Raw genomic sequence first — 5,499 nt, 5'->3', positions numbered from 1 at the left:
CTCTATGTCTATTTTTTTATTATAATTTGCTGTTTCAATTGCATAAGATGTAATTTACATAAGAAGCTGTCATTTTGGATGTTCAGTTGATGTAGAAAGGGGAGCTTGCAGCAGTAATCCCTGTCCTTGTGACATATGTGTGTTCCTTTTCAACCTCAGCCCAACACATACATGGAACATGGAACCTGCATGGAACAGTTATGGAATGATCAGAAATGGTCTTACATGTCTATAGAAGTGTTGTCTGGGGCAAAGACACACGACTCGAGGCAGGTTGAACTCAATGGGAAGGCGACCAAGAGCAGAGCTCGAGGGCTTCCTTTTATTGAAAGCTCAGGATGACAGTTAATCATTACAACGACAGTGTAACTTCTAGCCAATTACAGCAGTGCAGTCCCATACAAGGTGATGTTTCCTGTAACGTCACACCCGGTCACTCCCTAAGACATCCTCCATAGCCCACGTGTTGTTTTGCCATGCCCTCTGTCCATGCTCCAAGCACATGTCACTCTGTAAACACCCCCTCCTAGTTCCCATTGTGTTGCCCTCCTTGGCTTGACCCATCTGGTTTGTCCTGATTCATCCAGTTCCATCCAGATCCTCCTTGATCCTTCTAGCTCTGTTGTGACCTGTTGCCCTGCTGACCTGAGCCTCTGACCTGTCCTTCTTCACGTGTTTCCCATTCTGACATTAGCCGGCTTGCCGTGCTAATGCCCACACTCTCGCAGATCGGTGTGGCTTGCCAGCACCAGATCTCAGTCATTCCCACACATGCAAGCACAATTTCCTCGTGTTATCCCCACATCTCCCCTTTTTTTGTTTTTTAAATATGAGTCTGAAATATGAAATAGATGAGTGAGTGAGTGAGGGGTCTGTAAACTTTTGACATGTGCAAAACAATCTTGGAACAGAGGCAACTGTCAGCTGTCACCGCTTGTACCGGTTAACCTGTCAACTCCTGAAACTGTTTCCTTTTAAATAATACCTTATAAACCTTATAACAAATATTATAAAACTTTGCATAAACTCTTGTATAAATAACACAAATGAAACATTGCAACAATGTCCATGAAAATAGCAAAAGTAGTCAGTCTCTCGGAATGCGAGGGTATAACAGCTTAAGTTCGTTCCTTCAAGAAAGATAAACTGCACCCCTCAACGTAGGGGAAATTTTAAACTTTAAACTTGTGGTCAGTCTTTGTCCTTTACTGCGACTTGGTATGCTCATGTTCACACACTCTTGCGGAGTTGATAGTGAGGCATGAGAATGCAGCCAAAAGCAAGCGAACACGATCACGGTCCCTCTGTGGATCCTGTATCTGAAGCCTTGCTAAGTCCAGCAATGAGGTAGACTGGTCCAGAATGCTGGGCACCGGATTGGGCACTGGGTTCTGCTGTCTCTGGCACTGAAGCTGAATCCCTTTCCACCAAGCCATCTCTCCACAGTCTCACACTTCGAGCCAGATGCCAGATAGGTTTACCTGTAGAAGGCAGAAGGGGGACAGGTCCTTGCCAGAGAGAGAGTAAAGCCCTGTATCTAACCAAGGGCTGGAGATTTCACACTAGTATTAATAAATTTAAAAATATGAATAAATATTTAATGTAATAATAATTTGTGTTTAGCCATAATAATTTTCCAGGGTAGTTTCCCCTTTCTTTTTTATATTTGTGAAGAGAAACTTTTGAAAAAACAGTAGTTGCAAAATTAATGCATTTAAACCAAAAACAAGAAACTAGACCAATTTAGGGTTTAAGAGTGAGAAATCTGTAGCTAAGAACAGCTCAACCAGTGCTAAAAGAGAAAGAATTAAATCCTGGAGGGAAAAAACATTAGTTACAATATTACTGGAATTCCTGTAGAAAAATAAATTCGAGTCAGAGCTTGGGCAATCTGAAAAGAACAAATCCTGTAAAGAGCAATCAAAAGTAACTAGAGAGCAGAGTTAAGACTCCCATGCTCACACCTTTGAATGAGGAATAGAATATACAAAACCTAGAAAATCAGTCAGTTTTGACACCAGATGTACTGAAAAATATGATACTTGCAGAAATACTCTGTTGTGAGAAATAATAACAAAACCCAAACCTATTAATACTTGAATAGGTATAAGGTAACCTATGCATTTGAAAAGGAATAAAAATAAACTAATGTGTAGCCAAGAAAGTCAACCCTAGGAAGAAGTGCTAAAGGGAAGACAATGCAAACTGAATAAAGAAATAGCAACACACTAAATCTAAGCCTATTAATGAGTATAGAGTTATTTATTCTGACAAAAAGCTCAAAAGATTACAGAAAAATCTATTATTTAATCCAAAAATCTGACATTTAAGAGAAAGGTAAAACCTAAACACTATCGTAGAAGGAATCCCAATAAATTACACAAAAGAAAAATTGAAACAGAAATCTCCCGCCTTTCTGAATGCCCAAAATGTTAGGAGGATACATTTAAAGAAAAGTGTGCGAAGAATGCTAAAATGAAGAAAAATCCTAAGAACTATGTTACAAGCTGTTTGGTTAAGCTGCATCCTTACTTCCAGAAAATAAGGAAGAAATTAATGCTATCAAGATCTAGTGACCCAGCCTTGCTCTATGAAGCTATGCTTGGGCAGAAATATATCAATTAGCAAGATGAAACCTTTATAAAAATGAAATGCACACAGCAAGACTTAGACTTGTTTCCAGACTTGGAGTAATGTGAGCACCTTACAAATATATGAGGTGAGTGTGTGAATCTCAGTTTCACAAACTAGTAACTAACCAGGAACAGATAATGTTGCCTTTCGTAAGATACAGTGTTACCAGAAGAAAATGAAGAAAAATGCTGACAAACTGAAGAGAAAAGTCTAGACTCCAAAACTAGAAAATTCCAAATGCTAGCACAGTTTTTAGACTAAGTTTTCTCCCAATGAAAACCCTTTTTAAAACCTGTGCCATGAATTGCTGGCATATCTTAGGAAATGGCGGTCTGTAACGTTTGCCAATCCCAAAAGCTTAATGGAATGCTGTTGGAACAACAGTGTTGGCAAAATCAAGGAAATTCAGTGACACACAGAATATTTCTGAGAGGATGTTGCTAAAATCCTCCTGACTCCTGACTCCAGACTCCTGAAGCCAACCCAGAGCTTAGCTCCAGCCGGAGCTTGCAAGTTCCCAGCTCTGTGTTTGCTAAAAGCCCTGAATGAGGGAGAAATGCAATTCTGCATTGAGTACCTAACAATGAGCTGGTAAAAGGCTCTTGGGAAATAGGTGGCAATGAGAGACACCCTCCCGCTGCAAGTCAGATTCCCAGAACGTGAAGGTAGCGGCCACGATCCCTGACGGGAGTGGGGTTGCCAGGAGGAGCAGGAGAAGCAGCAGAAGCAGCAGCTGCAGCGCCTGCCCCTGTCCCTGCCTGATGCCACGTCCAGCAGAAGCACCCAAGAGCCGGCGCTCAGCGGCGCTTGCTGGCATTGCGCGCTTGGCACAGCCGGCCTGAATTTGCCCCACTTGGAAACGGCTGGGCATGGGGTGTGCGCGCTTTGTCGGGCAGAGGAGCTGCTGCGATCCGGAGCCGGCAGCACTCCCTCTGGCCGCTCTGAGGAGCGCAGGTCTGAGGAGGAGGGAAAAGAGGAGGAAGAGGAGGAGGCAGCAAAGCGGCAACAACTCTGCCTCCAACCCCTCTCTGATCAAGGTTCCTTTCATAAATCTTAATCTGACAGCTTCTTCTACCGCCTTGTTGGGGGGCAGCAAAGAAGCGACAGACAGATTCACTTCCGGAAGCCTTGTTGCCTTAGGGGCTGATGTGGGGGGGGGATTAAAACCTCCCCCTGGAGCTGAGGAATATCTGGTGGAGATGGTCCCTTGATACTTGATCCTGATGATCCTAATGAAATCTCCACCTTTTCTATTGCTTCCCTGCGTCTTTGCCACAGCAACACAGTCACTATGAGTACCCAAAGCGTGGACATTTTGTCCCGATTCTCTCCCAATATTTAGAGAACCCGCCTCTAGGTACCAGGGCATGAACTTCTGATATCCTCTGATAATTTCCCTAGCGCTCCTATGCTAGAACCTGCCTGACCGAAAGTTTACAAACCTTCTGCAGTTCTTCTGAGTGGCCTCTCCTTTGAACTGCTTCTAATGAACCCATACTCACGGGGAGCGCGCTGCGCTGAGGTACCTAGACTTGTCCAGTCTCTTATGAGCATGGGGTGAATCGCATCACGTCGGGGTCACCAGATGTTGTCTGGGGCAAAGACACACGACTCGAGGCAGGTTGAACTCAATGGGAAGGCGACCAAGAGCAGAGCTCGAGGGCTTCCTTTTATTGAAAGCTCAGGATGACAGTTAATCATTACAACGACAGTGTAACTTCTAGCCAATTACAGCAGTGCAGTCCCATACAAGGTGATGTTTCCTGTAACGTCACACCCGGTCACTCCCTAAGACATCCTCCATAGCCCACGTGTTGTTTTGCCATGCCCTCTGTCCATGCTCCAAGCACATGTCACTCTGTAAACACCCCCTCCTAGTTCCCATTGTGTTGCCCTCCTTGGCTTGACCCATCTGGTTTGTCCTGATTCATCCAGTTCCATCCAGATCCTCCTTGATCCTTCTAGCTCTGTTGTGACCTGTTGCCCTGCTGACCTGAGCCTCTGACCTGTCCTTCTTCACGTGTTTCCCATTCTGACATTAGCCGGCTTGCCGTGCTAATGCCCACACTCTCGCAGATCGGTGTGGCTTGCCAGCACCAGATCTCAGTCATTCCCACACATGCAAGCACAATTTCCTCGTGTTATCCCCACAAGAAGTATAGGGGTGCAGTGCAGACCTTAACTCTTTATCCTAATCAACGTTGGAAGTGGTGTGGCAATAGAGGAACATATTATTTACATATTTGCTGGTCTTGCCTGTAGGTAATCCAACAAAGCGCAAGGATCCTGAACTATATCAAATTCACTTTTGGAAGGCAACCCATTTACAGTATGGTATAAAATTAAGTTTAAAAGGATGTCAGCTGTCTGAATTTGCATACGACTCACACTTGCAAAATCTTCTTAGTGTCACTCACATAATACTCTCAGCAAACTAAGGCCTTGGTAAAAGAAATTTATTCTCTAAGCAGCTTTACCACATTTACATAAACATGGGAATTAGCTGAGCTTTCGTGTGAGTTCCAGCTACCATATCTACCCAGCACTGTTGCCTGTGAGTCCAGTCCCTATAAATATAAGGTTTAGCTTAAAATGGTGAGGCTAAAGAATAAAAAATGAGTTAAAATGAAATGAAACAAACAAGTATTTATATTGTGAGGGTTAATTTGGATGTTTACTTGCATATATACACTTTTTATTTACATTTCCTTTTCATGAGATTATTACAAGAGGTGGAGGTGGTTTAGCATCTGATTGCTATTTATTTTGTTTGTAGACTTCCTTTGATTTTTTTAAAAGGACCAGACAGAGAAAAGATCCATGAAAGACTGCTAGTCATTAATATAACCTTTATATTGGGTGGTA

At 43.2% G+C, this 5,499-nt stretch overlaps 1 long non-coding RNA gene across 1 annotated transcript; it reads right to left on the bottom strand.

Moving 5' to 3' along the window:
- Positions 1–274: 274 nt before the first annotated feature.
- Positions 275–4,780, bottom strand: LOC148684417 (uncharacterized). The gene is made up of 2 exons (XR_015945994.1): positions 4,077–4,780; positions 275–1,481 (listed from the first exon to the last, which is right to left on the bottom strand). It is a non-coding gene; the product is annotated as an uncharacterized LOC148684417 (long non-coding RNA).
- Positions 4,781–5,499: the final 719 nt, after the last annotated feature.

Source organism: Zootoca vivipara, chromosome 10, assembly GCF_965207765.1.
Source record: "Zootoca vivipara chromosome 10, rZooViv2.hap1.1, whole genome shotgun sequence".
NCBI lineage: Eukaryota > Metazoa > Chordata > Lepidosauria > Squamata > Lacertidae > Zootoca > Zootoca vivipara.
This window is presented reverse-complemented; position numbering and strand designations above follow the sequence as displayed.